Below are 22,985 nucleotides of genomic sequence, written 5' to 3'. Positions count from 1 at the left end.
TCTGCCCCTTAATGATATTTTAGCAGACGTCAGGTATAGAGATCTAAACTATGGGAAAATTCTTTATCCTGAAAACCCAATGTGCCAAGAATTCAAATAGAATAGATGGCATTTTTTCCAGAAAAAGTGTTCACCCTATGTCCAAGACGCTGCAAAATCAATGCTTTGATTAATACCTAGTGGCAGTGCCAGTGAAATGCCCAACTGTGGCTTTGAATGAATGTGAGCCTCTAAGCTTATGTACAGCAGGTTTCTGAAAGCATTCTAGGGAGCGAGCCGGCAGTTCGATGCACTTGCTCATTTGGAACCAATTACGCGTTGCAGTTGTATTACTTTTTAATGAGATTTATAGCACCGTATGGAGATTACTGGCCCACGTGTAAATCATTTAATGGGATGGCAGCATGTGTGCGACTCTCTCGGGAGAAACACCATCTCTGCAAGAAGAACGTCCTGATAGGAAGAAATTGCTGCTTCTCTCTGTTGCTTTTTTAATTTCAGTCCTTCAGAGAAAATCAGGACACTATAATAAAAAAAAACTCCATTATTTTAGATATAATTATGTATTATATAAAACTGTAATCTGTCTAGGACTCTGCAACTTCAACAGACTTCATTCCAGCTGCCATGTTTTTGACTTTAGAATAAATACCCATATATCAGTTGTTCCTCCCCCCTATTCATCTGTTTTTTAACCTTTGCAGGGGATTCACTTTCTGAGTCTAATTTACCAAAATGGGTGCTGAACTGACAATCAATGTTACCCATAACAGTCAACCAGCAATTCGTTTTAATCGATTTACTGCAAGTTAGAATATATCATGAAAGTTAAAGGGGAAGCAAAGTCTTAAATAGAATAAGGCTAGAAATGCTGTATTTTGTATACTAAACATAAACATGAACTTACTGCACCACAAGCTTAATCAAACAAATGATTTATGCTTTCAAAGTTGGCCACAGGGGGCTGCCATCTTGTAACTGTGTTAAACATCTTTGCAAGACCAAGACTGTGCACATGCTCAGTGTCATCTAGGCTTCTTGGGGTTCATCATAAATTCTCCAAAACAGCACAAGTCAAATAATATCTGCCAGAAGCCGATACAGCAAGACTGTAATCTAATGTGGATTTTATAGTTTTTGTATTGTTTACTACAAACTTTCTCCAACTCTGCAGAACCAGTGGCTGCAGCAAAATAATCCTCCAAATAGAATCCCAGTTTATCTGTTTAAATGTGGCTGCATGATTTTTGTCCCTGCAGCTGGAGTTTGAAACAGTAAAGGGGATGTAAAGGCAAAAATAAAATCCAATACAAATCTCTACACAGTCACTGACTGCTCTACAGGGAAACAAACAAAGCTGCTTGAGTTCTGCATGGCTGGGAAGTAAGGCGGGGGCTCCCCCTGCTGTTCATAAGTATAATTGTTTCCCTGCAGAGCAGTTAGGAACCGTCTGACAATTCCTATTCACATCAGTAAATGAAGGGAGAATTTCACTGCATACAGTCAGGTTTCTTATAAAAACGGTACACATTTTTTAATTAAAGTATATTGGAGATAGGTTTCCTTTTCTTTAGAGAAAGTAAAAATGGGATTTTGTATTTTCTGAGATTTATATAGTAATTTAAGTGAATCATGTATAAAGTAATTTAAGTGGGATCATCACTGGGAACATAATTGGGGACATATGAAGCCCTGAGACATGCATATATGTGAAATGTTTGGGTTTCTGTCACACACTGCCATTTTGTCTCTTTTACTGGTATGTATTGTACTTTATATTCTAATTATATATATATATGGATATTTTTATTGTTAGAAATGTTTGTACATAGCATCTTTGCTAGATCTTTGAGAATAATAAAAATCTTTATTTTGAAACACCCTCTTGTATTTGGTATGTATTATAAATATCAGATAACACATTTTTACCACCCAAATATTGAAACTAAAGCTTCCAGCATTCTCTATATTATCAAAGGTTAAAGCATGATGGGAGCTTTACCTGGGGCTGGATTCCTAAGGCAACATTGCATGATACAAGATTAGCAGTTCCCTTGACACAAAAGGATGAGAAGCCTATCTATTCTGCATAAACAAGTTTCCCTTTTCTTTAGTCACTCAATTGTTACTGACAGTATTAAACATATTTCTTCTAGCTCTTAACACCTTAACAGCAATATATCTTCCCTGCTGATGTGTTCCAAGAAGCTGAAAATTGGACAGTAATATTGCTACTTTAGACAGCAGTAAGAGAATGGATACTGTATCAGCTTGGTTAGATTCTTATTGGAGCATCCAAGTTCATCTGTAATTAGGTTTATGCTGAGGGTTTGGAGAGTTTTTTGAGGGCCCTCACTCCCTTAAAAACTGTATCAGCAAAAATGAGCTCACAGTGCTCAGAGTCTCCATTGCTAATAACAAATTGTTTTCTATTTTTCCAAGTAATAAGCTACAGTAGCTTTATTTTTACAGATAAATGCTGCTGATTTAATGCATATTTGACTTGAAGGACTGAAAGGAATATACATAAACAAAAGTATTGTGGATTTATAAGAAAGCTTTGACTTTGTTAAATCGTACTCCAAGAGTGGGTAAGATTGAGTGCAGATTATATGACCTGATGCACACAGCACTATGTTACAATATTACTTCTGTTGGTGACATCACAATAGTCTGGGAATATACAAGAGATGCACTGTCAGGGGTCACCTGCAGCTGCTTGCAATTTCATTTTTCATTAATATTTCCCACTCTTGACCTAACACTTATAAATTACATATCACAAGGTTATAAATTCCACTTCATTCCTTGTAACCGTTGCAAGGTCTGAGAAGGGTTCACTCGGTGACATTGTTAGTTACAGATTTGCTTCTCAAATGCAAAGATATTTTATATGGCAGAAAATAATTTGTAGATCTTTACCGGAGTAAAAAATGCTAAACACAGCAAATCTTTCGCACCGGTTTGTCCTTGTCAGCGAAGATTTGACCAGCAAACCTGTTTCATCACTATGCTAATTGTACCCAAATTTACCCACCCTCCCTTCACTGAACTGTCACCTACTCTTCAGATTGTGTAAGACTCTGCCTTTCATCCATCTCCGTCAGACTAAAAACACTCAAAGCCAAAGATTTCAGAAAGGATATTCTATCTTAATATATCAGATGCAAATTCAGTGCAGGAAAACTGTGCACCCCCTCCCATTCCCTTTCATTTAATTCATAGATAAGACCAGTTTTGTTTAATACAGTATGTATAGCTGAGTAAAATACATTTTATTTCATACAGTTTACTAACAAAATGAAAGATAGTATAATACCTTTATGCAATGTAACCAAGCAATAATGGTTCTGATATATTAACATAGGTGCCACATTACTAATTTACAGTTAGTTTTAATAAGAATACTAAAGGTTTGACTTAATTAAAACAACACTTTTATTACTCTAGGAAAGTACAATTCAGCATCTATGTTAGTAATCAGCCCGAACATATCTTACTTAGGGGGGAGATTTATCAAGGGTCGAATTTCGAGGTGATGGGAGTATTTTTAAACTCCCATCACCTCGAAATTCGAATAAGAGACCAACCGAAATGTATTAAAAAAGGCTGTATTTGTATTTTGATGTTCGGATCGTATTGGATCGCAATCGAATCAAAGTATTTTCCAAAAAAAACTTAAATTTTTCAAAGTCCACTAAATAACTCAAAATAGGAGGTCCCCCATAAGCTAAAACAGCAATTTGTCAGGTTTTAGATGGTAAAAGTCGAAGTTGAAGAAGAATATAATGCTGAGCGTCTTGTTGAACATTGTAACAGTTTATGAAGTGTGAACTTTGCAGCATCTGAAATTTCTTTGCAAATAATGAAGTACCACCAGATAATATAATATGATCATTTGAAAGCAAACGCATCTCTAGTTTCAGAAGTAGAGGTATTAGTAAGAGACCAGGAATTGGCAAGTATTTTTGATTAGACAATTTCATTAAAAAATAAGTGTCTTAGAATGACAGTAATATAAAGATTATTTTATTTCTGCCTGGCTTTGCTCTGCAGGTTTGATAAATTTCTTCCTAGTATATTGGATCATAGTTTTTATGAAGACGTACAAATGATATATGATATATCCGGCACTATCAGTATAGTGAAAGTTAGGTTATTGTGAGAGCTAATGGATAATGTGCAAGTATATTGGAAGAAAATAACTGCAGTACAGCTGGGTATCCCCAAAAGAAAATGCTGTAGAAATCGGAAAAAAAAGTTCCTAGGAACTGTGAACAATACAATCAATAATGTAATGCTATTAAGTCACGGGTACAAATGGAAAAGAATCACTAAACATCAGACAGGAAAGCTCTCACATTTTGTTCCACCAATGAATTTATACTATTACAGTATTGACTATATTTTTTTTTTTTACGCAGTAAGATGTGATTACCACTGTCTTTTGTCTCCAATGCTATTATACAAGACCATATTAGAAAAAAGAATGGGAGCTTCATTTCATTGAAGACCATTTTTTAACCCAGTGCCTAGTTTACATGCATTCAGTAACATCTTTACAAGAATTATGTCCCCTAATGCACAAGTGTTAATTTGCTTCACTGCTAATTTCCATCACCATAAAGCCAGTTATTTACACACTTACGGGATTTTTGTTTTTCTTGCTCATTAATTTCTTATCTCTCCTCATGCTGCTGAGTAATTCATATACCATACCATGGTGTAGGTGTTTCTTCACCTCCATCATAATACATTCCCATTTAGTTTCCCTGGGAAACACCTCATCATGCTTATGTATCATTCCAGAAAGCACAACAAAAATAAGAGAGGATTTTGTACTTAAAGGGACTTTATACCCTACCGTAAAGCTCTCCTACTGCTCCCCTAATTCTCTATAGAAGTTGGCAAAAAACATAATTGCACCTGGAAAAAAAAAAATCAGTGAATGAGAATTCTGCTTACCAAAGACTTAATTATAGATGCAAAATAATTCACCAATGAGAATACTACTGACCAATGTTTAAATTATAGATGCAGAAGAATGCACCAATGAGAATGTTAATTACCTTGACTATGTCAGGTGTCTTGCAGCTGTCTTTGACTTCATTATATTGTAATCAAACATGTGCAGTACATCATGTGCAAGACTATAGCATCCACTTACATTTTGCTTTCAGCTTTTCAGATCAGACTATAACACGATCCCGAATTTAAAGCCTGAAGTTATTTCTCACTATCCCATTTATCTTTGCAAGCCCAGATGTTGTGGCTAGTTTACTGGATTTGCCATTGTTGCTGCCAACATATTATTTGAAAATTGAACATACTTGTTACTGTTTTTATATCTGTGATTTTATAGCATTTGTGATATTCTTTATATTATCGTAATTGGTTTTATATGATTACTTATTAGCACTATGTGCAGTATTTGCATTTTTGGGTCTCTTTGTGCCACATGGTATCATTGGGCATGTAGATGTAAATATGCATTGTGTTATAAAGTTTGGTAGTTTAAAGTAGAAAGGCATGTTAATATTTTTTTTATTCATCAGAAAACGTAATTTATAAAATATATGGGTTGCTGGGATCAAGTTAGTGTTATGGGCTCTGACAACACAAAGGGGCAGACTTACTAAAGGGCAAAGTGGAAAACCGCCCACAGGGACATCGGCACTTTACTAACGGGCGCTAGGGCTCATTTATACTATATCATCAGGTGACAATGCTCTCGGGTGAATGGATGTTGCTCCGCAAATTCACTAAAATGCGAATTTTACTGAACGCTACCTCATTCGCCAGACTTGCCTTCGCCAGCACAGACCAGGCGAAGTGCAATGGAGTGCATAGATATTCCTCAATCTGCTGTCACTTACATCATATTCTGTGAGTGGAAAAAGCATCAGTTCAAAAAGTTCAAAAATCGCTGACGTCTTTTCCTTTTTGTGATACCCTGCCAAAGTCCTAAAATTTTTTTTGGGTAGCCGGTTTCCCCCGTACATTTTCTAACATATGGAACATAAACTATATACAGTGGGCTCATGTATATCATATAACAACTCTATAGTCTTTATTAAGGTTCCCTGGACCAACAGTGGACATGTAGGGGCACATTTACTAAGCTCGAGTGAAGGATTAGAATGAAAAAAACTTCGAATTTTGAAGGTTTTTTTTGGCTACTTCGACCATATAATTGGCCACTTCCACCTTCGACTACGACTTCGAATCGAACGACTCAAACTAAAAATCATTTGACTATTCGACCATTCGATAGTTGAAGTACTGTCTCTTTAAAAAAAACTTAGACTACCTACTTTGCCACCTAAAACCTACCGAGCACCAATGTTAGCCTATGGGGACCTTCCCCATAAGCTTTCTAAGCAATTTCTGATCGAAGGAAAATCATTCGCTCGATGGATTAAAATCCTTTGAATCGTTCGATTTTTCCTTCGATCGTTCAAAAAGTCACCAGCATTCAGCGCCCATGACAAAACTCTGCCTTTTAGTGAAGTGTAGCGTGGGTGCGGAGTGGTCGCTGGTGACTTTCGTCGGTTAGTGAATCTGCCCCTAACATGCAGTCTAGAAGGAGCTGAATTATCAGCTATAAAGATTTGTAATGCTAGGTCCATACTGTGTTTTTTAAATGGCATATAGTTAAAAAAAATTATATGCATATAAGGCATCAAACTGTCAAGAAGACCCATGACATTTATATTCCTGTTTTGTGCTATATTTGTAGTTACAGACTAAGTAATGAGATGATGTAAAATACAGGGAACAGGATGGAAATCACTGACACTGACCATTCGAATAATAAAGTACACACAGAAAAGGTAGAGGCAATTTAGCACTTATGAGCATATTTTATTTTCTTATGGAACAATACTGAAACCAATCAAGGAAACTGTGAAGTATTTTATTTACTAACCTGTGATGGGTATTTCTAAAATGAATCTTAATAAGAACAATTAACTAATTAAAAGCAAGACTACAGCACCTCTAACATGTATCATTTCCATGTACTTTATGCTAGCAAGTAAAGATTGGTGACCTGAGCTTTAATTACAATTGATCTGCCATTAGCATGATATAAATACATAGATAAATAAATAGGCAAGCAAATCATAGTGATTAGTTAACCCCAAAGCTGCTGCAAAAAGCAAATAATACTCTACATAAAATTAAGCATAATTATTTAAGAAATTAGAATGTTCAATTTAAATGGAAAAATACTTTTATATTCTTTTGAAGGAGGGGCTTGTTTATTTCAAGTTAAATGGACAATAACATGTGGTCAATGCTTGCTGTGCAAAGAACTTACCTACTTTGAATTATACATACTCTACATATGGGGACTGACATAGTACTTCTGTTATCATATTTTTTTCCATAGACTTCACAACAACTTTGCCATTTGCTTCCTTCCTTTAACATAAGATCTGTAAGTCATCAACCTTTCAAAGTATTTACATCTGATACATTAGAGCAGCAGCATCAGAGAAATGCCAGCAATGAATGTATCATTTGTTACAGTCACTCTGTGATACACTTTCGTACAAAATGGGTCCCATGTTCAATAGGATCTGCAGCTGCTGAAATATAACAACATATCAAATGCCACTAGAGATTGTGGAAAAAAGTCATCATTTGTGTTGCTCCAAAAAAGCTCTGAATGATTTATTTTTAAAGCTAACCTCTCCTTTAATTGATACTTTGTAATATTTTTTTTTCAAAAAGTTTCTCCCTTCTTATACAGTTGTACATTGCTCAGTACTAATATAAAAAAAAAATCCACAATATCTGCACAATGGTGCAGATATTGGGGGGAATCTATCAATCACGTTGTAGTGTACAGCTACAAAATGATCTCTTTAATACTGGGACCCTATCATTTCCTGTGCACTTGCTACTTATTGCAGGTGCATACATCATTTATACAATGCGACTAAAGGTGGCCATACACGGGCCGATAAAAGCTGCCGACAGACCGTGTCGGCAGCTTATTGGCCCGTGTATGGGGGCCCCCGACGGGCTTCCCCGATCGAGATCTGGCCGAAAGTCGGCCAGATCTCGATCGGATGGGATTAAAAATCCCGTCGGATCGCGGCCGCATCTGTTCGTTGATGCGGCCCCGCGATCCGACCGCCCGTTTGGTGAACGCTAGGATCCGATCGTTGGGCCCTAGGGCCCACGATCGGATCAGCCCGATATTGCCCACCTCAAGGTGGGCATATCGGAGGGAGATCCGCTCGTTTGGCGACATCGCCAAACGAGCGGATCTATCCGTGTATGGCCACCTTAACACAGCCTTCACCTATCGAAACTATTCTCTGAGCTATAAAAATGTGTATATGTTGCAGATGTCCACTTATAATATGGCAGTTCTATTTTGTATTGTTTCATGGCTTTATGAATTGCTTTATTAAAAATGTAGCCAGAAATTTTCCCAACTGTACTTTATCAACCATGAAAATATTGCAGAGATCCCTCTATTAAGTAATCCATGGGTGCTGAAAGATTTGGTTAGTCAGCACAATCCTGAGGCAAACATGGCCACATAAGCACCAAGTAGCTTGTTCCTTCTACAGGTTCCAAAACATATATATGCGCTATGCCATCAGTGCATTCTATTAATTAGAAGTGCAGACTACATCTTTAGCTTCTGTACTGACTTTTAACCTTGTCTTCAATCTTGTGCTTTAGAGTGAGCATCTAGTGTTCACTAAAGTAGTCCCCAAGCTGTCTTCTCCTAGAACAGCCTATTATAGACAGCTGAAAGTTATAAAAGGAAACCCATTATCCAGAAAGCTCATATAGACTCCATTATAAGCAAATAATTGCATATTTTAGAAATTAATTCCTTTTTCTTCTTTGTAATAATAAAACAATACCTTGCTGTCATGATCGGCACCCAGAATCCAGAACCTGTGCAAGGCTCCCTGGTCTCGGCTCTTGCTTCTGCCTTTAATATCTGCCTTTCACCTCGGGAGGAGCCCTCGGCTAATTGGATGCCGCCAGGTCTTATAAAGAGAGGAGCCAAAGGGTTCTTGCCAAGCACCCTAGTATCAAGCAGCTGGCAACACAGCAGGACCACGAGGCGGGCGTTCCCGCCGGACGAATGGTGGGCGTCCCCACCAACCCCCTAGACCACCAGGGTGAGTCCTCACACTTGCATTTGATCCTGACTAGAATATAATGAATCCTTATTTGAGGCAAAACAAATCTTTTGGATTTATTTAATGTTAAAATGATTTTTTAGGTGACAAAGTATGGAGATCTACATTTTGGAAAGATCCCATATTCAGAAAGCCCGGGTCCTGAACATTCTGGATAACAGGTGCCATCTGTTTTGGTAGCCTACTTAAAAGTTCTTATGCTGACAAAAGAAATATGTTAGTCACTGAATGAAATCAGTGCTGCGTTGGATAACTTTATACAATACACAAGAAGCATTAATATCCTGTAAACAGGGTCGGACCGTTTGCCGGCCATGCACAAGAGCCAGTGTGCGGAGCGCAAGTCAGAACGATGGCGTGTGGTGCCACAATTGTTTTTCTGGGGGGCCGATAGATCAGGAGAGGGGGTCTGGCCTGGCAGGGCCCATAGGGGCTTGGGCCCACTGGGTTTTTTCCGGGCTTCCCGCTGGCCCAGTCTGACCCTACCTTCAAATATCCTATATCCTTATAAATGGTGCTTGGTGATGTCATCTGTTATAATTGAAGCTTAGTGATGTTATTTCTGTCACATAACTCACTGAAACTTGTGTATTATAATAAATAAAGTACCCCCTGTTGCAAAGTATGAGGATATTAGAAGTCACCTCGGGGTTCCATGACCTGTATAAAAACATTTTTATATGGTCATGGAACTCCTCAGTAACTTACAATATCCTTATATCCTTTTCACAATAGGGAGAACTTTATTCACAATAAAAGGCTTTATATAAAGTCACTAACACTATGGGGGTCATCTACTAAACTCAGAATGCAAAAATCACAAAAAAATTGTGATTTCTTTTAATAAAATCTGGCTTTTAAAAAATCAAGAATTTTTCAGAATGTATTAAACCCTAAGGATGGAAAAGTCAGAATCTAAAAATCCGGCATCTCAGATCTGCCAAGGTTGCATATAAGTCAATGGGAGAAGTCCCAATGATTTTTTGATGTGCGCTGATTTTTTGTGCAATACCCTGAAGTTTTCAGGAAAAAATTTCAGAAAAATAGTGAAATTCGTGAACATCTGATGAAAAAATCTGAAAAAAATGTGAAAAACTGATTTTTCCCTGCAAAGCAAATTTTCTGGAAAATTTAATGATAAATAAGTGTAAAAAACCCGAGTGGATTTGATCTGGATTATTGATATAAATTCGGATTTTGATAAATAACCCCCTTTGCCTTTACCTAGGCAGTAAAACTCAAATCTTGGACTGGGTCTGACTGTTGACTAATCATTAAGTTTCATAATGTAGTAGTCCTTTAAGATAATTATTTTATTCTATTGCACTTATTTTTCACCAGGCTCTGCAGCTTCAGAAATCTACACTTGCTTGCTGGCATTCTGCTTTGTACACCCACACATAATCTGCTGCAATAGTTTTTTTTTTTTTTTATTTAAAGGTGAAAAGCAATAGTTCCTATTATCCATATACTGGATAGATAAAGCCATATATATGTCAGCAAAAAATATAATAGATATATAGTGAAAATTACCTGACCGTGGTCCCACCAGTGGTATACCAGGGCCACACGATTTCTCATCTGTGACCCTGGGCTTGCACCACTGAGCATTCTGATGTACGTGGGCTTCATAGCAGGAAATTCTATTTATAAGAGAATGGATACTGCTGATAATGAGAAGTTTATATATAACTAAATTACTCCAAGTGTACGCTTTGCATGATAATAAGTCTTTTAATGGGATCAGCTATTGTACTTCCTTCTATATTCTTTGTCTACTTTTATTAAGAGCAATAAGCTTTGTGCACTGCAGTCACATCACATACTGTATAGTAAAAGCCAGACACCAGCCTTCATGTGCAGTGTGTGACCCAGATACACAATGTTTTTTTCGCAGTTTACCTCTTGTTATTAGTGATGGGCGAATTTGCGCCGTTTCGCTTCGCCAAAAAATTCGCAAAACGGCAAAAAATTTGCGAAGCGCCGACGGCATCTCGTTTTTGACACCGGCGCCCGTTTTTGACGCCGGCGCCCGTTTTTTCAACGCCGGCGCCCGTTTTTGATGCTGGCGGCCGGTTTTTTTTCGAATTTTTTGCCGCGAATTTTCACGGGCGTTTCGCAAATTTATTCGCTGGCGGTGAATCGCGCAAATTCGCCGCGAATTCGCGCCTGGCGAATAAATTCGCCCATCACTACTTGTTATTTATTTGAATCTAAAGGAAGCTACAGTGAAAGTGGTGTCCTATGAAAACCCATGGTGTTACCAGTTGGCGTCTGTGATTTCAGTATCTTTTATTTATTGTATGTGCTGAGTTGCAATAAGTGGATATATTGCAAGGACGACTAACCTGCTAAAGGCTGCCAGGGGATACGGGGGGGGGGGTTGTCTAGCAGGATGGACATCACTTATTATTTTATAGACTCCATTTTATCCAAATAATCCAATTTTTTAAAATGATTCCCGTTTTCTCTGTAATAATAAAACAGTACCTTGTACTTGATCCAAACTAAGATATAATAAATCCTTATTGGAAGCAAAACCAACCTATTATTTAATGATTTTCTAGTAGACTTTGGTTTGATGACCCAAATTATGGAATGATTAGTTATCTGGAAAATCGCAGGCCCAGAGCATTGTGGATATGAAATGAACATGTTACATGGACAATGTCCATGTAACATGTTCATCTCAGAGTATTCTTCTTCTGATATTATTTTATAATACAAAGTAAAATCAAATCCTATTTAGGATCATTAATCAAACAAAATATTATAGAAGTACCCAATGCAATGAATAAAGTAGATATAGTGTCACTAATAATCAAGAGTGTTATCAGTCATTCTGCATCAGCTGAACCACTGACATCCTTCATTACAGGGTGGGAAGTCTTTTTTACTGCAAAAGGACTTCAGTGGTATGGTACAAGTGGTGTTATATGCTGAGAAATCTGGAATGCACCAGCAAAACCTACTCAACCTACAGTATATCTTCTCTTTATCATTAGAACAAAAAAGACTAACATGTTATTTGTATTTGTATCCTGATATAAGAGAAAAGGTTGGACTATATCTGCTGGTGCTTCAGCTCAGTATTTTCGCATGGTTTTTCAGAAAATGAACACTGAGCTAAAAAAGTGTATGAACTAATGGGCTCATTTACTATTATGGCACAATGGAGTTAATGCTAAAAATGGACAGGGACTGTGTACAGATTGTGCCTACTTGTGTCCCATCATTTTTATTGCTATGAAAAACAAAAGAAAACAAGAAAAGGCAATAAAGATTTTGCTTCATTTTTGCTTGCTTTGTCACTTTTAATTTATGCTACTTTATGTCAAACTCCCTTCCCTTAAATTTGCTGGTTGTACACATTTTTTTTAGGAGACAATTAAGCATGGCCTTAGACATAGCAGATTTTACTCTTTGTGCGAGGAACGCACGTTCGTTTCAGCGATGTACCATTATCCATTCAGATAAAAATAAGTAGGAAAAATAAAGAAGCCAACAATGTTCTGGCCATTAATTGACAGCAATTGTAGAATGTCAGTCACCCATTGATATTGTCAGAAAGACAATACATGCAGAGAAATTATCAGTAGCAGATATAAATCTTTTATGACTAAATGGCCGACAGCCATGCTACGAAAAATGGCAGGCCACTCCATACACGATCCGAAAATTGTACAAATCTTTGTTTTGTGTGAATGTATCTTTGTGTCCATGGCTAGCTTAAGAATTGTTTTATCTGGAGAAAGAAACATCATAGTGGCACTGCTCTCTGGCTGCCTATGGAGATTTTGCAATGGCAACATCTGTCGAGTGAAGCATTCTCTGGAGATAAAAAGCCAACACTTTATTGATGCATTATTGATAATGCATGCAAGGCAAATTAGTTATACCATATACATACAGTGTGACTGACAGAAACTTGCCTCATGAGGAGTTTGTGAGCTAAAAGCCATTCACCATTGCATGAAGTATATACAGTACACACTGTAGTTATAGAGTGAGATGGCATACATAAATAAAATATACAATGAGCAGCCAAAGGCAATAAACCCTTAGGGGTAACTGAATATAAATGGATACCAATATCTCTTATAAAAGGTGGCAGTGTAATGCTGGTAAACAGGCAAAACAGTAAATGACTCTCAGTATGTATTGCAGAGAAGTACTCTACAAATCATGCTGCTAATGCTAAGCTCCCACAATCCAATTATCAGTATAACATTTGCAACACAGCTCATGTTTGCAGATGCCTGGTGAAGACTTTTTTTTCTATTTCATCACATTGCCCCTATGTGCTCTCTTAGTGGCCATTTAACCATTCTCCTTCCTCCTCACTGTCACATCCTCCCACTCACCTTTTCTGACCTCCTTCTTTTATCTCGTGACCCATATTTACATTGCGCTATTGGTATGCAAATCAGCATTAATCTTAGTTAGCATTCTGCCCACAGAGGTTAACGACACATTAAAAGCAGAGAATTACAATTTTTAATGAAACGCAGGTGCAGATCACATTACAGCGAGCCACTCACAAACACGATGTGGTATATACAACAGTAAAATATAATGCTCAAATACGTTCTTTGATTGAGTTTATTCACTCGCTGCTAATAAGGGAAGGCGTGACAAATTGAGTCGTATGGGGTAAATTAACTCCATTCTCTGAAACAATCGTGAAGAAACAAAACACTAATTAATGTATAAGAGAAGACCCAAAGAAGGGAATCCTATTAATGAGACTAACATTAGAAAGCTTAACCCAAGGCATTTGGGGAGTTTATACTTTTCTTGTGGCAGCAATTTGAAAAAGTATACCACATTTAATATGACCACAGATCCCATTGGGTCTTAGATTAGGTGTCATTAAAATGCACCCGTTACAAAGTGAGTCAAAAATCCGCAGGAGCACAGGGAAGGCGGGAAGACCTTATGGGGCAACCTGGGAATATTAATATCTTCTATGATTTTAATTGTAATTTTAATATTTGTGAAATCATTGCAATGCTCTACATTTTTCTTTTCTAATGAACACTGCTAAAACTTTTATTTTTATAATATGAAAATAAATCTATCATGAAGTGGTAAAAAGCCAGTTGCACCAGGATTTATGCACAGTAATAACAATAATTGCGAGAGTACAAAAACTGAGTACAAATATGTGTTTACACATAGCAATAAGAGCTGACGCACCTTGGAAACCACAGCATGGAAAGATTAGGGTCATAAACTGGTAAAATTATTTACAACAAGTTAGTAGTCAGTGGATACTGTTTAGTACATGCCAAAATGTTTGTGTTTTCACACTAGATTACAGAAAAATTGCAGTGCATCATGACACAAAGAGCTTACTAGGACACCACAGTCCCAATAAAGACCCACTGATGTGCAAGTACTGCATGCTTTTAACATCTTTGGAGAGTGAAGAACAAAATACAAAATGTGATTTCCTAATCTGAAAAACATTCCTTAATAGGACAGGAAATGAAAGTTTTCTGTACAACCTCCTAGTCAATGCTCTGTTACACATGACGTTTCACATCTTTTTATCTTTTACCTCTTATTTTATAAAGATGTGCCCTTTAATGTGGGTTAACTTTACCTGTATTGAAATAAATATGTGTATACATTTACACGCACAGACACACATATTTATGTGTGTGTGTGTATATATATATATATATACATATATATATATATATATATATATACAACAGGATAATGTTAATGGGTGATGAGCAGAGGACTAAAACAGCACAACAGGGACATAGTTTAATAGGTACAGATAGATGGGAATGTGATTGGTTGGATTGTAAGTGAGAGAACACAGGTATATGAATTTTCGAATCGTCTTAAAACAAAATATAAACATGAACTACTAGTGCATTAATAAAATATTGCACTTTGCCTAAAATTCCATTTTAGATAAGAAATATATTGCCACTTTAAATTAACGTGATAGTTTACCTTTGTATTAACTTTAATATTCTGCAGACTTTGATATTCTTTTTGCAGGTCTTTTCTACGTTGGCCAAAGGTACATAAAGGAGTGATTTGCGTGTCTCTGCCCATGATGCCTTATGGGAGAATTTAAACACTCATTTTGTTATCTAGGCAGTGCTATGTGTATGGCTTTTGACAACTATACTGTATACAGTACCTTCTGATTTCAGAAGGCTTCACTTTGTATGTTAAGGGCTTTGTGGCTCCTTTCAGCCCTTCTCACCCTAACCAGGTTCGGTTGTCCATTTCTATAATATACTAAAAATTAACTTATAGGCGAACCACCCCTTTAACTTTCCTACCCATACCCTTACTTTCATTTATCCGAATAAAGATAAATTACCAGAACTAGAAGCTTACTGATGTTTAGTTTTCGAGACCAGACTGCATTACCTTTGTATTTAAAGGAGGAATGTTTCATTAAAGGGGAGCAGTGGCAGCAACATGTTAGTTTCTAAGGGGGTTATTTACTTACTTCAAAAAAAATCTCACTATTTCCTTAAAACAACTTTGACCAAAGTCCCGTGCACATTTTTACCATATTTATCAATAAATTTAGTTTAAAAAATCTGGTGCAGGAAAAGACTCGATAAAAGTTGAATTATACGATTTTTTTTGGATTATCGTCCAAAAACCACATATTCTTCGGATTATTGTACTAAACCCAGCACAGATCATAATAGCTTGCAATTGTAAATGGGACATCTGTCATTGACTTCTACATGACTTCAGCAGGTTTGTGATGGAGTACTTTTTTATTCAGATTTTTATCAGCCTCAGGGTTTAATAAATAATGAACATTTTGAGTTTTTTTTTCCTCCAAAAAGTTGTTTTCCCCTCCAACCAGAAAAATCTTACTTTAATAAATAACCCCCTAAAAGTACTGAATGACATTATTGGCAATGCAGTTTGCTTGTAAAGACCCATATAGTAATCATTCTATCCTCCTTTTCTATCCATTCTATCACATACATTCTAGTTGTTTAATGACATACATTTGATCTGTTGCATTACACAAACTTTGACCACCCTAGTGATATATTGTGTTGCTATACTTTCACAGCCTAACTCCTATTTACCAGAGTCCTTGTATCCTAACACTATTCAATGTCATCTCAAGGGACAATTTAAGAATACTGGCCCTTACAAGAAATTCATTTTGAAACCTACAAAATGCTAATGTATCACAGATTGTGATAATTTGTAGTGTCATGTCAAAAGTAAAGTACCTTAATAGTACAACAGTGTGCTAATGGGGATATTATTAACAACAGAATCTAACTGGGAGCATAAAGGAACACTCAGGAATGTAAACCTTGTTGTGTCATACAGTATATTGTGGTTGGATTAATTTTTCAAGATCTCTGCTGAATCTGATAAAGGAAGAAATTTAATAGCAAAAAGAAATGAAACTAGAGCTTTACAATCAATTGTATTAGCATACACTAATATACATTATACATAGAAACACAGCAGCTGGAGTGAAAAAAAATCCCAGGTTTATTTAGAAATACATTCTTGTTATGTTTTTTCATAGCCTGAAACATTATACAGGTTCCACAGGAGTGTTATAATATTTAAAAATGCATTATTATCTCATAACTACATGTTGAGCAAAGGGATTAAAAGAAGAAATTAAAAATAAATTGTAGTTTTCCAACAAAAGGAAATAAAGGAAAAGAAAGGAAAACTGATTAACAGCAGATATAAGTACATTACAGTGCTGTGCATATTGGTTTCTTATTTTATATGATTTTCTCATAGTGGGTGCGGTAGTCTGGTAGTTATATATGGAGGGAATCAAATCAGGGGGCGAAGCATATCCTTATAGTTCACATATTGACCAGATGTTGAGGTGTTGTGTTGTCCTAAAATGTAATCCTAACCCATGGGTTGCATTATATATTTCATAAAACAGGCCTTTATTCTTTATTAATACATATTAAGGTGGAGCAATAAACTCGCAGTTGACTAGCTGCAAAACACTAAGAGGCAGATTTATCAGAAAAATTTAATTTCAAGCTATTTTTGTGTACTTTGACCAGAGAAAAGTCCAAAGTCAATTCGAATTTGAAAAAAATTTGAAAATTCGAATATCGAAATGTATCCTGTACTGTCTCTTTCAAAATTCGACTTCGACCATTCGCCATCTTAAATCTGCCGAATTGATGTTTTAGCCTATGGGGCACCTCCTAGAACTTATTTGGAGTCAATTGGTGGACTACTAAAACAAAGTTTTTTGCGAAAAATTTTGATTAGAATTTGATCAAATGCGCTATTAATTTGATTTGTATGATTCTAATTCGACTGAAAACTGACCTATTTGGCCAAAGAAAACCTCCCACTTTATTTTGGTTGGTCTTTTTGAATTGCCTCTTAAAGCTTAATAAAAACTTGCAAATGCACCTTTCATAATGATATATAGAAATCTGTCATAGACTGAACTAGGGTCACATAATTTGGTTTTACATTGGAGACATGGGAATATCTGTTGCCCACTAATTCCAAATGTTGTATTACTGAATCCAGATTATGGGCCAGATTCAATTTAGCGAGAAATATGTATCTCATGATTTATCATGGGAAAAGTCATGTACTAGATTCAATTCGAGGAGAAAAAAAACTTTTCTTCAAATTTCCAGTTTTTCCCATAGACTTTAGTAGCATTTACGTGATAAACAGTGAGATACGTTTTCCTAAAATTAACTGCATCTCAAATTGAAGCTCGTACATGAATTCACATGATAAACCTTTTTCTCACTTAATTGAATCTGGCCCAATGAATGATTTTTTACTGTGCAATAGCTTCTCATATCTAACTGTAAGGCTTTACAAACAATATGCCCCAAAACAGAATAATATTATAAACTGAATTGGTAAAATATTTATTATTAAATAATATAGCACATATTGTGCCATAATTTATTCAATGAGAAAAAGTCACGATTTATCACTTGAAAACTCATGGACGAGATTCAATTCAAGAAGAAAAAACTTTTCTCCAAATTCAGTTCGAGTTTTTTTCCATAGCCTTCAATAGAGTATTCATGTGATAAACAGTGAGAAAGTTTTTCTGAATTGAATTGCATCTCAGATTGAATTCCATCCATGATTTTTCACCTTTTTCTCAATGAATCTCACTTAATCTGTCCACTTATTTGATAATGCTATACAGTGTGATAGATTTTAATGTGAAAATGTTGTCTAGGATGTTCATTACAATTGATTTGCTTTATAATTCTCCATTTTCATACTTTTTTTTCCTCTGGAAAGATATAACTAAAATAGATAAAATCTAACACTATGGATGGCTTTGCTTGTAATGTTCTTTATATTACTAAATGATTTTGGGAATTCAATTTGTACTGTATTGGTTTAACTAAGCTATGTGTAGTTTAATTCTCAAAGAGGAACACTGTATTTTTACAGTAATGCAAACTCTCAATTACTTGATAACTTGATAAACTAATTGACACTAATTAACTGACATGAAAATTGCTGTGATTTTCACTGAATATGCATGGAAATTAAACATATTATGGTAGATTAGTACTGAGCCAATACTCCCTCAAATTTGAATAGTTTTCTTTGTGCACATTTTGCAAGACATGTTGAGATTGTAAGCAGAGCATGCATGTTTGGTAACACTTGCTTCACATGGTATTGACTTTCAATCTATTGTGGCAATGTTGTCTGTGCTGAAATTACTACTTGTGTTTGCACATGTCTACAAATTAAGGGAGCTATTCATCTGTTCCCAATTTCATGTAATTTGAAAAAATCTTTCCCTTTGTTTAGTGAATGTTTACTCCTTCTCCCTTCATGGATTTCCTTATCATAAGTTCTTACTGGGATTCTATTACACTGGGACTGCATTCTGTTCAATCTATACATTCATCTTCTAACATAAGTAAAGGCAGACATTAAAAAAAAGCAGGAAAGGTATTTGGTACCGTGGCTCTACTGGTGCAATTTGTACAAACTATACACAAAGATTAATATTAAAATAAGTTCCTTTCTTGGAGGCTCATGACATATGATCCAATGTCAGTCCTAGTCAATTGACATTAAAATCCATAGGATTTGACTAACTATGAGTTGTATATGAGCACATACAGAGACAACAGCTGATAAAGTGACCATTCCAAACCATATGCAATCTAAGTGACTATTAGGGGAATGTAATAAAGGTTGCAAAGAGCAAAAAAATAAGAATAAAAATGTGCATCTTTTTAAACTGCATTGTAAATTTTAATTGCGCATTGCCTACTTTTAAGAAGTGCTTAAAGGTGTCGTAATCTTATTACATTCAAACCTTCTTCCACTGGGGGAGGAGGAGGTAGCAAAACCGTTTCCAGGTTCACAATAGCTATATTAAATTTGTGCAAAGGAAAATCTGTTCGCACAAAGGCATAATTTTTCACTTTTATTTTTTGTGTTACCGACATTTATTACATTCACCCATATATTTCCAATGGTATTTAATGGCAAACATCAGAGGGATCGTGACGAATGGTCCATAGCTGAATTCCACTTGTTGCAAAAATAAATAATATAGTAATTTGCTCCTTTCATGAACTGACTATACATAAGAAAAAGGTATGAACAAGGTGCAGTGAGACTGTAGTACTTGGGAGTGTGGCAGGTATTGTGTCAAGACCATAAAGATGTCTCTACAAAAACATACTGTAGAATTTTCAAAACAAGTATGCCATTTATCATATCACCCATGAAATGAAACCCTCTACAAGAGAACACTCATTTATGCTCATCTAGCGTTTAACCACTATCCCCCCAGGAGGGCTGCTCACTAAATTGGGCAAATGGAGAATTAGGTAAAACTATACCTATATTTCTATAATGACAGCCTAGAAATAAGGAGAACATTTTACAATGATTTAATTATGAAATGTCCTTGCATTCAAAGTATCTCATTCTGTAAGTCAGTCTCATTAACACACAGATTCTAAAGGAAAATGGCCGAAGCCTTCCAGTTCTAAAACAGTTATTATCACTTGCCAATGAAATATAAAGGCTTAGCAATTTGGGAGGTCTTTTTAGAGATCGGCAACAGCAAGTAATCGATGGTTAAATGCAGAGGAAAAATAAATTCAGGCCCTAGACAGCTAAAATCTTAAGCGTAAACCTCTACAAAAACATGATTCTTTTCAGACTACTGATGGGGTAAGCACACGGCTTTGACTAAAACAATGAAAGGGGAGGACTTTATATTTTATTTTCTATTTTTTTACAAGACACATGAGTGTGTAGTCAGCAGCCCTCTTCCTTCCCTTTCTTACCTCCCACCCCTGGTTTCCAGTGCTGGTTAATTAAGGAGAACTTCGTCAAAGCAGCTGTGTGTTCCCTTCACAACTGAGACCAAATTAAAAGTGACTGTCATTTTTAGTTCACAGTGACCTTCCAAGAGACACCCAACCCTCAAAGAAATAAATTGCTCATTACTGTATTATATGCTCTTCTGTAAGTGAGCTATTATCAAATGCATAAACACACTGTATAAGCTGTTTTAATGCTGTTTGTTAAAGTCCTTGGTAAAATTCATTAGTATTAAACAATGGCATTACTTGCCAGAAGATTCTAGATTCCTTTAAAGATGTAATTATGAAGACAGTGCATTTTGCTGTACAAGTCAATAAAACTATTCAAGCATTGCAATCTGTATTATTATTTCTTAGATTCCTAACATTTGCTTATCATACGGGATTGCTGAGTCTGATATTTAATTATAAAACTTCATGATAGAACAGTCTATATTCTAGCCAAAGATTTAGTATAAGTGTATTGATATACAGTACCTAAAAAGAACCACAAATTTGTTAGTGCAGGTATGGGAATCCGTTATCCGGAAACAGAAAGTTCAGAATTACGGGAAGGCCATCTCTCACATGGCCTCCATTTTATCCAAAAAATTGTTTAAATTGTTTTCTTCTTGTCTGTAATAATAAAACAGTACTTTCAACTTAACCCTTACTAAGATACAGTTGATCCTTACTGGAGGCAAAATCTGCCTATTCTATTCTATTTATTTAATGTTTAAATGATTTTCTAGTAGCCTTAAGGTATGAATTTCTTTATTATGGAAAGACCCATAATCTGGAAAACCCCAGGTCCCGAGCAATATACTATTCATAATTTAAATTTGACTGAATTTTAGACTTTTTTTTTATATTCCTGTGGAAAATGTAAAAGAGGGATTCTACTGCCATATATTTTCCCATAAGAAACATTTTTAGCTAGCTCAGGAATATAAAATAACATATGATTAGATGTGGTTAAAAACCTTAATGGAAATATTTAATGTAATGATCCTAAATGGCAAAAAAGCCACTTGTGAACAATTTATATTTTTGTCAAAATACACTTTTTCACAAATGGTCAACATCAGTAAAACTGAAAAGTTTGACCAGTAATCAGCTGTCTTATGATCTATAAACACGGACTACGGAAAAATTTCCCATATTAACTGACCTTCAGGATCTCCAGACAGTTCCCAGCAATCATGCAGGCAACTCAGAAAGTTTCACACACATTACTTAAAAATGTAAATAATTTAATCTTAGTTATCTTGTTTGTCCACTAATAGAAGAATACTTAAAGAGAAATACTTGCTCTTGCAACTTTCATCTTGTGTGCTGGCTTCCAAGCGTTTGTATTTTAATTGCATTATTTTTATTAGTCTGCCAGAAATGTAAAAGTTGATTCTTTGTACCCTCCCTTTTTTCTTATATGCTGTCTACATTTACATACACATTTATACAGGACCTGCCAATCAAAACCTGTATGAATAGTAATTTACATTTATGATATGCCTAATGGAAGATGGGGAGGGTCAGGGGATGAAGCCTTTATTCATCTACTAAATGCAGAATAATGTTACTAATACAAAGTACAAGAAAACAATTAAGACTTCAAGGGAAGATGCCTAATTACAAGATTAAACAAAGTACATTATATCAGTAAATGATTTTGTATCGAGGCATGTTATCTTCTTCATAATGGTATAAGGACTAATTAAAAATAGAAAGCATTGCCCATAGGGTTACCAGGGTTACCAGCTATCAAATGAAAACAAGGACATTTCTGGAAAAATTATTTTTACTACCTTCTCTTCATACCACATAGTCCCATTCACCCGTTTCACTCCTTCTTCTCTTTTCTTCAGTCCATATTTTCTCCCCTATAGTCAGTTCTCCCTACTGAACACTTTTCTATGGTAATCCCCTTCTCCCTATTTCCTGTTCACTCTCTCCATAGTACGTACCTGCCTCTTCCCTCTCTTTTCCTACATCCTTCTTTTTTTCTTCCACTTCTTTTCTCCTTTCCTTTCACTCTTTCCTTCTACATTATTCAGAACTACTATTCTATATCCATTTTCCCTTATCCTTCAGTTCCTATGCTATTTTCCTTCAATTCCTATGCTAGTTTCTCTTGCTCTCTCTGCTTATCTGTTCATCAACCTTCCCCTGTTGATTGACCTCTAGTCGATCACTCTTTCATCTGATTCCATCATTTTTCATACAAGATGGACAGAAATTCTTGAAGACTAGCATGATCCTACATTACAACAAAAATGAAATTTCCTATCATACTTACCGTAAATTTCTTTTCCTGGCCACTTATCATGTCAGCAATACTATGGGTATTCGCCCCGCCCCCATATCCCAGTTAGCATTGTCCCTCCCCCAAAGAAAACGATAAAGGACCCAACCCCTCCTCACTTACTTGTCTCATAATTTAGTCAACAGAGGGTGGGTTTGCTGACATGATAAGTGGCCAGGA

The 22,985-nt window shown here is 35.8% G+C and overlaps 1 protein-coding gene across 4 annotated transcripts in view; it reads right to left on the bottom strand.

The window, feature by feature from the left end:
- The window catches only part of adgrb2.S (adhesion G protein-coupled receptor B2 S homeolog), a 267,855-nt gene that overhangs the window by 156,788 nt on the left and 88,082 nt on the right, over positions 1 to 22,985 (bottom strand). The gene's annotated exons all lie outside the window — the stretch shown is intronic.

This window comes from Xenopus laevis, chromosome 2S, assembly GCF_017654675.1.
Source record: "Xenopus laevis strain J_2021 chromosome 2S, Xenopus_laevis_v10.1, whole genome shotgun sequence".
NCBI lineage: Eukaryota > Metazoa > Chordata > Amphibia > Anura > Pipidae > Xenopus > Xenopus laevis.
This window is presented reverse-complemented; position numbering and strand designations above follow the sequence as displayed.